The sequence below is a fragment of the Chiloscyllium punctatum genome, chromosome 4 (genome assembly GCF_047496795.1).
Source record: "Chiloscyllium punctatum isolate Juve2018m chromosome 4, sChiPun1.3, whole genome shotgun sequence".
Classification (NCBI taxonomy): Eukaryota; Metazoa; Chordata; class Chondrichthyes; order Orectolobiformes; family Hemiscylliidae; genus Chiloscyllium; species Chiloscyllium punctatum.
In genome coordinates, this window is record NC_092742.1 from 131,112,376 (window position 1) to 131,125,011 (window position 12,636).

Below are 12,636 nucleotides of genomic sequence, written 5' to 3' on the forward strand. Positions count from 1 at the left end.
CCTTCTCCACAGCCTACCTACGGTCTTGGACATCCTGACACACAGCTAGCTTACTTGCTGGACTACAAGTCCGGATCCCATCCCCTGCCAAATTAGTTTAAACCCCCCCCCCCGAAGAGTGCTAGCAAATCTACCCCCCAGGATACTGGTGCCCTTCTGGTTCAGGTGCAACCCGTCCTTTTTGTACAGGTCCCACCTTCTCCACAATGCAGTCCAATTGTCCAAATACCTGAAGCCCTCCCTCCTACACCATCTTTGCAGCCACGTGTTCAACTGCACTCTCTCCCTATTCCTTGCCTCACTGTCACGTGGCACCGGCAACAACCCAGAGATGACGACTCTGTCCGTCCTAGCTTTTAGCATCCAGCCTAACTCCCTGCGCTCTTGAATGACCTCCACACCCCTCTTCCTACCTATGTCGTTGGTGCCAATGTGTACCACGACTTCTGGCTGCACACCCTCCCTCTTAAGGATACTGAAGACACGGTCCGAGGTGTCTCGGACCCTGGCACCCGGGAGGCAACAAACCATCCGAGAATCTCGCCCATGTCCACAGAACCGCCTGTTTGTCCCTCTAACTAGAGAGTCTCCTATAACTAGCGCTCTCCCCCTCTCCCCCTTTCCCTTCTGAGTCTCAGAGCCAGACCTCACGCCACAGACCCCTTCACTGCAGCTTACACCTGCAATGCTGTCCCCCCCAACAGTTTCCAAAGCTGTATACTTATTATTTAGGGGAACGACCACAGGGGAACACTGCACTGCCTGCTTCTTCCCCTTCCCACCTGTAACTGTTACCCAGCTACCTCTGTTCTCTGGCGTAACTATGTCCCTGTAGCTTCTTTCAATCAGCCTCTCGAATAATCCTCAGTTCTTCCAACTCCAGTTCCAGTTCCCTAACTCGTTCGGTGAGGAGCAGGATCTGACTGCATTTCCTGCGGACGAAGTCGGCAGGTGTATCGGTGGTCACCCCTACCTCATACATAAGGAGAGGGTTAGAGGAGGGGGAGGGTACTCGAGAAGGGAAGGGATGGTTTCGGAGATGGGGAGGAGGAGGGTGCGGAAAGAGGTGGGAAACAGAGGAGGGAAGATGAGGACAGAGGAGAGGGGAGGAGGGGCAGGGAAGGAATGGAGTGAGGAGGGTTGAGGAGAAAGGGATGGAGGAGTGGTGGAGAAGGGTGGAAATGGGACGTGGGGCGGGATGAAGATGAGCGGAAGGAGCGGAGCGGATGGAGAGGTGTGGAGGACAGGTGGAAGACAGGTTGAAGAAGCTGGGGATGCGAGGGAGAGGAGATAGCAGGAGGACATGGGGAAGGATGGGTGATAGGAGAGAGAGTGGGGAAGGAGTGAGGGTGTAGGAGGGGAGGAAGCAGGAGGGTGGGGAAGGAGAAAGGGATGATGGGGGTAGAGGAAGGAGGTGGGGAAGTGGAGGAGTGTTGGAGAGAATGGGATGCAGGAGAGGATGGGGGATTGAGAGGTGGGGAAGGATGGAGGGAAAGAGAAGGGGATGGAGGAGGGGCTGCAGGTGGAGGAGAGGGAGGAGGTGATGGGGTGGAGGGGTTGAGGAGAACGAGTGAGGAGAGCATACAAGGGGAAAAGAGAGGGTGTGGGAATTAAGGGGAGAAGAGGAGGAGGAGAGAGTGAGGAGAAGAGAGTGGAAGAGGGGAGGAGAGGGCGGGAGAAGGGTGGAGAAGAGAGGGGGAGAAGAGAGAAGGGGAAAGAGAAGGCGAGAGAGGGAGGAGGAAGGAGAGGAGAGAAGGGGAGGAGGTGAGGAAGAGAGGGTATAATGAGGGAGGGGCGATGAGAGAGGGGAGGGGAGGGGGAGGGAGAGAGGGGAAGGGTGGGAAGGGGAGGGAGACGGGGAAGGGAGAGGGTGGTAGGGAGAGGGGGAGGGATAGTGGGGAGGGGAGCGAGGGGAGAGGGTGGGAGCAGTAGGAGGGGGAGAGTGGGTGTGGAGAGAGGGGACGGAGAGTGGGGGAAGGGAGTAGGGGAGGGAGAGGGAGGGAGAGAGGCAGAGGAGACAGGGGAGTAGAGAGGTTGGAGGAGGCTGAGCAGAGGGGATAAGGGGATTGGGCAATGAGAGACGACAGACGGGAGAAGTGGTGGAGAGAGGGCTGTCAGAGAGAGGGAGTAGGAGAGAGGTGGGTACGGGGAGCGAGAGTGGGAGGAGAGATGGGAGAGGGGAGGGGGAGAGGAGAGAGTGGTGAGGAGAGAGGGTAGAGGGAAGAGGAGAGAGCGGAGAGGTGTGTGGGAGAGGGGAGACGTGAGAGTGGTAAGGAGAAAGGGGAGGGGGAGAGGGGAGAGGGGAGAGGGGGGGAGTGGAGAGTAGTGAAGAGAAAGGGGAGGGGAGCGAGGGGAGAGGAGAGAGGGGAGAGGAGAGAGGGGAGAGGAGAGAGGGTTGAGGGGATCGGAGAGAGGTGTGGGGACAGGGGAGAGGAGAGAGTGGTGGGGAGAGGGGAGAGGAGAGAGAGGAGAGGGAGAGGGGAGTGTGGTGAGGAGAGAGGGAGTGGAGAGAGGAGAGAGGTGTGGGGAGAGGGGATAGGGTAGAGGAGACATGAGAGAGTGGTGAGGGGAGGGGAGAGGAGAAAGAGGTGAGGGGAAAGGGAAGAGGGGAGAGTAGAGTAGTGTGAGGGGAGAGGAGAGAGTGGTGAGGAAAGATGGGAGAGTGAAGAAGGAAGAGGGGAGAGGCGAGAGGAGAGAGAAGAGCGTGGAGAGGGAAAGGGAGAGGGAGGCGGAGAAGGAGGTAGAAGGGAGAGTGGAGAAGAGAGTGGTGAGGAGAGAGTGGTGTGGAGAGAACGGAGGGGGAGAGTGGAGGGGGAGAGGGGAGAGGAGAGCATGGTGAGGGGAGAGGGGAGAGGAGAGAGTGGTGGGGAGAGGGGAGAGGAGAGAGAGGAGAGGTAGAGGGGAGTGTGGTGAGGAGAGAGGGAGTGGAGCGAGGAGAGAGGTGTGGGGAGAGGGGATAGGGTAGAGGAGACATGAGAGAGTGGTGAGGGGGAGGGGAGAGGAGAGAGAGGTGAGGGGAAAGGGAAGAGGGGAGAGTAGAGTAGTGTGACGGGAGAGGAGAGAGTGGTGAGGAGAGATGGGAGAGTGAAGAAGGGAGAGGGGAGAGGGGAGAGGTGAGAGAAGAGCGTGGAGAGGGAAAGGGAGAGGGGAGGGGAGAGGGGAGGCGGAGAAGGAGGTAGAAGGGAGAGTGGAGAAGAGAGAGTGGTGAGTAGAGAGTGGTGTGTAGAGAACGGAGGGGGAGAGTGGAGGGGGAGAGGGGAGAGGAGAGAGGATAGCATGGTGAGGGGAGAGGCGAGAGGAGAGAGTGGTGTTGGGGGAGGGGAGAGGGTGGAAGGAGAATGGGGAGGAGTGGCTGACGGTGTGGGAGGAGGGGGGTGATGGTTGACTGGAGCGAGGTGGAAGGGGAAGGAGTGGAGGAGAGGGGGAGCAGAGAATGAGGAGACTTGGGGAGGAGGGGAAGGAGAGATTGGGAAGAGAGAAAGGGGAGAGAGAGGGGTGAGGAGAGAGAGGGGAGAGAGGGGGCACACAGAGGAGAAAGTGTGGGAGGAGAGAGGAGGAGAAGAGGGGAAGAAGGGCGAAGGGGAGAAGAGAGAGCAGGAGAATGAGAGTGAGAGAGAGAGAAAATGAGAGAGGGAGAGCGAGAGGAGAAAGAAGAGAAAAAGAGAGCGAGAGAGAGAAATAGAAAAGGCAAAAAGTCACCCCCAACCCACACTGTGTCACACAGAGAGACAGTAACAGGTAGATACTCGCCCCGGTCAGTCCATATGGCAAGAGAGTAATGACTGACAGAGCTAGGTTCAAATACCCCCAGGTCTGTCACTCAAATCCCATCTCCTCCCCAACCCTAGTTCATCCAGTCATCTCCCAGCCTCCTCTACCTGGAACACACCTCCACCATTTATGGGACACACCAACAATCACCTAAGATTTTGGTTCAGATCGTCAGGGAGGGTATGATGGAGAAATTATATGCAGTGATCAGTAATGACTGAGGATTCAACACTTCCTCAAACGCCAATCATTTTCCGTTTCTGATGAATCGATAGATTATGTCAGATTTTGATTAGATGTTTGCTTGGCGTTTCCTGCTTGTGAATCTTCTTCAAATATTCAAATAAGTTTAATAAACGCAGTGTTTGCTACAGGTGAGAAATCAGACAGACAAATAATTCCCTTTGTTTGATGTTTTTGTGTGCATATCCTTCCTTGCAATCCTCAGAAAAAGAAGTTTCCAAAATCTATCACTATTAGGGCGGAGAGAAAATAATAATCAAAATAAAGTAAGACATTGTCTCTAAACATGAACATTATTTCTCTCCCCCAAAAGGTGCCAGTCCTATTGGGTTCGTCCTGGACCCTCTCTTTTATTTTAGATACACACATTATCCCTCCTCCTGGCCGAGGTTGATCAGCATACTCACAACAGAGATCATCACACATTTTGAAGGATAGGAGAGTCCTGAGAGCGGATAGGCTCATTCATTTACCAGAAAGTTTAATGAGTGATTTATGATGTGATGGAGCAATTGCAGTTGAAGTGAGATGCGACAGAGATTATTGGCTTATAATTGGTGTAGATAAGGAAGATGAAAACAAGATGTTCACATTAGCTGGCGAAATGCACGATGAGATACAAAAATTAAGGTTTTGCATTGATTGACAGGGAGGATTTGATGAAGTGGTTATATGGAAGGAATTCAATACCCACTATATCTTAATGGTATACCTTTGGACTGAACAGCCTGAAGTGCTGTATTTAATTTCTAGATTGTGTCAAGGCGTGGGCTTGAATTATCCCATTGCCAGAGTCATTAGGATGTAGCTCAAGCAGTCACATTGAAGGGCCTGAGTAACTTCCAGTTTGTGATGGTTCTTTTTCCTCTGGGTGTTTGCAGACCCCTCAAGCTCTTTGATACGCTTGGTGATGAAAGCAGGAAAATTGGTGACATACTCTGAAAACAGTGAGATCTCCAGCTGTTCCACTGCCCTTCAGATCCCTGCAAACTTTCCTGCTTTAGGGAAATCGGCACGCCTGGTTTGTGACAGGCTGTGTGGCTCAAATGGTTAGCAGCACACTGCAAGATAAAGGTTGGTAGTTTGAGTCCATCCAGGTATGGAGCTTTGGTTGTTCCAGATCAGACATTGGGAATACCACCCTACCTCCATTTAAACTGGAAAATCCATGGTAAGATTGAATTGCAGCCCCCAAACCATTGATGATTCTGTGTTCCCTGACCCCACACGGAGTAAGATAGGGACAAACATTGTTCTCTCCAGACCCCCGCTGTCAACAGAAAATGGCCACTGCAGCTCCCTGCACAGCCCTGGGACACAGCTTACAGGAACTCCCTCTTCATGAATGGCGCTTCCCGTGTGAAAATCTTTTACATTTAATAAGGTAACGGCTGCAAACAAACCCCGCCCTCAAAATTCAAATCTGCAGGATTTTGTGATGAGAACAGTGTTATGATTTTGAAGACGTGCCCTCAACATTTAAATGAGAGTGAATGCTGTTCAGAACTGAGAGCTGACAAATACCTGTGATGACCAGCTCGCAGTCTCAGCGTGAACTGGAAAATTGGAAAGGTGTAACATTTGGCTTTGAAACAAACCCGAGTTGGTTGCTAATTAGGAAACAATTCGAATTTTATCGATCAATTTAAATTATATCTCAGAATACTAAAATCCAATCGCGCTTCAATTTAATGTTTTGAAACACTGCAGAATCGAGGACTTCCATAATGTTGTCTCCACTAACCATTCCCCATGAAACATGCCCAGGTCCTCAGTCGAAGATTTTTGCTGGGAACCTTTGCTCCTTGGCTTTGAACTGGGCCGCCTGCCCAAGGAAAGCAAATGCGGTACTGCTTTTAGTGGAAGGATCAGAGCACAGTAACTCCACTCGGAAACATAATGGCCATCTGTGCATATTCAGAACCAGGTTGGAGAAAACTGTAACAATGTTTCACGCAGTAATGAAACGGGATTGCATTCCTTTTCACCACTCGAACAGATATGAGTGAGCAAATTCAAAGCCAGGTTTGCTGATGTGAACAGCAAGTTAGAAAGCTCTGCTCACGTCAGCCTGAAAGGCTGCCTTCGGGAATAAGGCTATTCTTGCCGGATTTTGATGTGGGGAGTTTTTGCGTATGAGCTGACTCCAATACCTACTACACGACAGAAAACATCTCCGCAAGTAGCTGGTCTTCAGAGTCGTCCAGCACTAAACTTTCCAGCCGTTCCCCGCTTCACCTTTATGTTTTCAGGAGCTGCTTGCTCTCCAGCGTAACTGGCATCATTGAAAAATTAAGAAAATCACGTGAAATTGCTCACCAAGTATAATTGTCAGGAGTGCAAAGTTTGGCATGTGGGGCGAGTCTGAAAATGCTGGGCAACTTTCCTTCAATTGTCGGGCATGACCTTAAGGAAGGTCTGTCAACGGAATACTTAAGTTTTTGTTTTCGGCAATGTGGGGTTAGTTGAAAACTGGAGAGCATCAGTTTAAGGTGAAACGGGTAAAATATAAAAGGGACTTGAGGCACCTTTCCCACGCAGAAGGTTGTACGTGTATGGAATCAGCTACCAGAGGAAGGAGAGGAGGCTAGTACTCTCAGAAGATTTCAAAGGCAACTGGATGAGTTTCTAGATAGGAAATGTTAAGTGGGATAGGGACCAATTGCTGGGAAGTGGGATTTTGTTTAAAATGCATTTTCAGAGACATCGAAGCATGAATGCTGTTCTGGGGGCAGTCTGAGGGCAATCAGCCATAAACGGCTCCCAGATCCTTCAGCAGAGCAATTCTAAACTGTGCTCCCAACATATATTGGAAACTTAGTGTACCGTCACCTCCCGAAAAACTCCGAAATGAGGGAAAACAAAGAACCGAATATGAATGGACCATGAAAAGTGAAGATTCCCAAACACAGTCTCGATTAGATTAGTTTGCCCATCCGATCAACAATGTGATTGTGCCTGCAGCCCACGTCTCCAGGACAGGAGTGAAAGAAATGCGAGAAATGTAAGACCATATGACATCACAACTAACTGGAATTATTTTCCCATCCGCCGGAACACCAAATAGTGAGAAGTAAAGTCACTGCAGGATTTTGTTTCACACCAGCGATGAAATCCCAATCTTCATTCGGTTTCAGTGGAAACAGTGAACAACACAACTTGGCTGGAACATGATGCAGCAGTGGAACCGCTTGAGGTCAGGGCTTTCCGTGTGGGAGGCGAATGTGATCACTACAGCATGGACACTGGCACATTGGAGAGGATGCATTCTCCCAAATCATATATACATTTCCAATAAGCAAAGTAAGCTGGTCGTGTTGGAATTTAAACACTAAACATTAACACGCTGCATTAAAACTGGAAAAGCACACAAATGGTGGGATGCAAACAAAGCCCTCATTAGAGATTTGAGCCTCCGACCACTTGGCCACAAGACCAACCACTGCAGTCGCACATTTTCTTACACTTTCAATGGTGCGCCTGCAAAACAACAGAAGCAAAGTCACAGGGAAAGAGCTCCCCCATCCCTGTCCTGCTCGTACTGCTGCTGGGATCTGCCCAGCAACAATGTCAATTTTGCAGCAGATAATGATAACCCTTCAATCCACACAAAAAACAATGGAAGCTGATCCTACCTTCTGAGACTCGTTTGAGCCACAAATGTAATGCCTGTATGAGAGAATGTATATCCGATTCTGATTCAACAAAGAAATCATGAGCTGCATGACATTACTGGAATTTCAATTCTTGCTTTGCTAAATGATTTCACCCATTGCTCGAAACAGGACAACTTTCACGTTTACACGGAACATGAAACACACCGGACTACAGGGAAAATGCACAAAGCTGAGCAGGCCGTGTTCCACATCATACCGTGCAGCATAGTTTCAGTCACTGTGTCTGGCAGAATAAGAGTCCCAAAGAATGTTCTCCACCTTAAAACCGGAGGTAGCATTACAAAACGAGATCACATTGTGAGGATGGTCTGACCTCGGGGCCAGTTCGAGATGCCACTTTCCTTGCCTTTTACCTTAACCGTGCAATTTGCTGCAGAGATGTTCACTCCTGGAAATGAGCTTCATGGATACCAACTGAGTTGGAAACCTGTGTGGGAATCGACGAGAAGGGACTCAATAAATTTTGCTAAATTCCATGGTGCTTATTAGAAATGCAGTTTCTGTTCACCTCAATCTAAAAGGCAGTTTCTGAACATAGTAACAGAAGTCAAAAGGTAATTACCTCAGCCCACCCCCACTCCAGAAAAGGTGCTAACTTCCCATGACTCCTTTTTGTTCTCGATGTGAAGAGCTCTTACACCCGAGTCACCTTCACGTCTCTGGTTGCTGAGTGAATCACAAAGGAGTTTCACCAGAGCTACAACTGCCTCACTTCCCCACTCGCCCTCCCCGTTTACATTTTCCTGCTCGTCAGTGATTTAAAGAAAACCAAATGGATGCGATGTCATTCTGTAGCCTCTCTGTTGATTCCTCCGTATCAGTTCCAACATGGCGTCGGTCTCGGTGCGCACCTTAATAATAGCAACGCGATGAAAGCACAAGTCCAAAGGTTCCTCTGAGAGTGCAATTTCTTTCATTGCTGCTGTTGATTGAATGAGCCACTAACGTGTGAACTGTTCCAAAACATGATTCAGGACCTCTGGTGCCAATTCTTGCACGTTGAATAGCGATGGACAGCTTCCAAATGAGGCCTTTCAGAGACGACTTTGGGGTACATTTGACAAACAGACATCCGTGGTGCGCTGTGACACCAGCGCATCAGCTTCTTCCCTGCCTTTGTACAGGGTCGCCTGCGCAAGGAATGCAAATGTGGGACTGCTTTTCGTGGAAGGATCAGAAGGCGGTAACTGCACTCTCAAACAGAATGGCATATGATCAGAACCAGTTTGGAGAAAAAACTTGACAATGCTTTGCACAGTAATAAAATGGAATTGCATTACTTTTCACGATGAGAACAGATTTGTTCAAGCAAATTCGAAGGCAGGTTTGCAGATGGGAAAGCAAGCAAGAAAGCTCCGTTCTTGTCCATGTACAAGGCTGCAGTTTAAGAACAAAGCAGTTTCTGCCCACTTTCAAACTGGGGACCTTTCACGTGTAAGGCAAACGTGATGACCACTACCCTACGAAAACAAGCCTCAGTGGCCCCTGCGGCGGGTCAATGGCATCCAGCACTGAAAGTTGAAGCCATTCTACGTTTCACCTTTTTGTTTCCAATAGCTCGTGGTTGTCCAGCGTAATTGACATCTTGAAAACGTAAAAAAGAAGACACGTTTCCAACTCAGTTCCAACACGTTACCAACTCAGTTGGTATCCATGTGGCAAATGTCCAGGTGTGAACATCTCTGCAGAAAATTGCACAGTTAACGTAAAATGCAGAAACACATACACACCAACCTGCACCAAATACCTGTCTCCTGTCATTAAACAGGTACAGACAGAAACACAAGCACACAACCTTCCACCACTACCCTGTCACCTGCAATTAAGCAGATAGATGCACAAACACGCACAATCTCCATCATCACACTGTCTCCTTCCATTAAATAGATATATACGACAACACACACACACACAACTCTTCACCAAAACCCTGTTTCTTGCCAGTAATCAGATAGACACTGAAACACACAACACAAGCCTCCACACCACGTTGTCTCACGCTATTAAGCAGATATATGCAGAAGCACACACACACACAACCTTGCACCAACACCTTGCCTCTGGTCAATAAACAGATATATACAGAAACACACACAAATCTCTAAACCACCTCCCTGTCTCCTGGCACTAAAGAAATATAACAGAAATGCAAACACAACCCTTCACCACCACATTGTTTTCTGCCATTAAACAAATATACCCAGAAACACACACACAATCATCCACGATCACACTGTCTCCTGCCATTACACAAATCTACACAGAAACACACGCACACACACTCGCACACACAAGGGTGCACCATCACACATTCTCTGGCAATTAAACAGGCATAAAAAGAAACACGCACATCTCGACACCATCCCCCTGTCTCCTGCCATTAAATAGACATACACAGAAACACACACACACACACAACCCTTCACCACCACATGGTTTTCTGCCATTAAACATAAATACACAGCAACACACACATGCACACAAACACACACGCACAGAAATACACACGCACACACAACCCTTGACATCCAATTTGTTTCTTGTCTTTAAGCAGATATAGACAGAAACACACACATAACACTCCACGACCACCTGTCTCCTGCAATTAAACAGATATACACAGAAGCACACACACAAAGCCCTCCACTGCTGCCCTGTCTCCCTCCATTAACCAGGGATATGCAGAAACACATACACGCCAATCTGCACCAATACCTGTCTCCTGTTATTAAACAGATGTAGACAGAAACACAAGCACACAACCTTCCAGCACCACCCTGTCTGCTCCCATTAAACAAATATATGCAGAAACACAAACACACGACCCTCCACCATCACGCTGTCTCCTTCCATTAAACAGATATACACAGAAACACACACAAAGAAACCCTCCACCACACCCTGTTTCCTGCCATTCATCAGATATACATTGAAACACACAACACAACCCTCCACCACCACGCTATCTCCCGCTATTAAGCAGATATACACAGAAACACACAGAACCTTCCCCTAAAACCCTGTATCCTGTCAATAAAGAGATATACACAGAAACACACACACACATCCCTCCACCACCACATTGTTTTCTGCCATTTAACAAATATACACAGGAACACACACACGCACACACAATCCTTGACACCCAATTTGTATCCTGTCATTAAGCAGATATACACAGAAGCACACACGCAACCCTCCACCTGTCTCCTGTACTTAAGCAGATATATATAGAATTACACACACAAAACTCCAGCATCACCCTGTCTCCGGCTATTAAACAGTTATACACAGAACACACACTCACCATCCTCCTCCACTACGCTGTCTGCTGGTATTAAACAGAAATTTACAGAAACATTCAGCAACCCTCCACCACCACCCTGTCTCATTTCATTAAACAGATATACATAGGAACACAAACACACACAACCCTCCATCACCACCCTGTCTCCCATTATTATACAGATATACACATAAACACGCACACACCACCTTCCACCACCACCCTGTCCCCTATCATTAAACAGATATGGACTGAAAAATACACATACCCAACCCTCCATCACCAACCTGTCTCCTGCAATTAAAAGATATACACAGAAACACGCACACACACGAACCTCCACGACCACCCTGCCTCCTGACATTAAATAGATATACACAGAAACACACGCACAACCCTCCACCATCGCCCTGTTTCCTGCAATTAATTGATTTTACACAGCAACACACACACACAACCCTCCACCACCATCATTCTGTCTCGAGTAATTAAGCAGACACATACAGAAAAACACACACATGCCTGCACCACGACCTACCACCTACCATTAAACAGATATGCACAGAAGATAAAACACACACACAGACAAACAAAGCCCTGTTTGCTGAAATTAATCGATTTTACACAGAAATACACAAACAAACCCTCCCCACCAACACTCTGTCTCCTGACATTAAACAGATATACACAGAAACACACACACACCCCTCCATCACCACCCTGTCTCCTACCAGTAAGCACATAGACACAGAAACACAGACAACCTACCCTCTACCACCAGCCTGTCTCATGCCATGAAAAAGATATATGCAGAAACTCACATACACACACACGCGCGCGTGCGCGCACACACACACACACACACACACACACAAGCACACACAAAACTCCATGAACACCCTGCCTCCTGCCTTTGCACAGATATACACAAAAACACACACACACACCAAACTGTCTCGTGCCAGTAAGCACATATACACGGAAACGCGCACACACACACATACACACTCACTCACTCAAATCTCCTTGACCACCCTGTGTCCTGTCATCAAACAGTTAGACACGGAAATACACACACACACACAACCTTCCACAAAATTTACAGCTGAGGGAACGGCAGTTACGATGCGATTAGGCAAGAGTTAGGAAGTATAGGATGGGGAAGGAACCTGCAGGGAATGGGCACATTAGAAATATGGTGCTTATTCAAGGAAAAGCTCATGAGTGTCCAAGATAAATATGTACCTGTCAGGCATGGGGAAAGCTGTAGAGCACGGGAGCCGTGCTCTACAAAGGAAGAGGAATCTCTGGTCAAGAGGAAGAGGGAGGCTTATGTTAGGATGAGATGTGAAGGCTCAGTTAGGGCACTTGAGGGTTACAAGGTTGCCAGGAAAGACATAAAGACAGAGCTCAGAAGAGCCAAGAGGTGTCATGAGAAGTTGTTGGCTGATAGGATCAGGGTAAACCATAAAGCTTTCTATAGGTATTTAGGGAATAAAAGAATGACAAGAGTAAGATTAGGGCCGATCAAGGATATTAATGGAAGTTGTGTGAGGAGTCGGAGGAGACAGAGGAAGCGCTAAATGAATATCTTTCGACACTATTCACTTTAAACTACATTAAAATACTGAGATACAGGCTACTAGACTAGGTGGGATT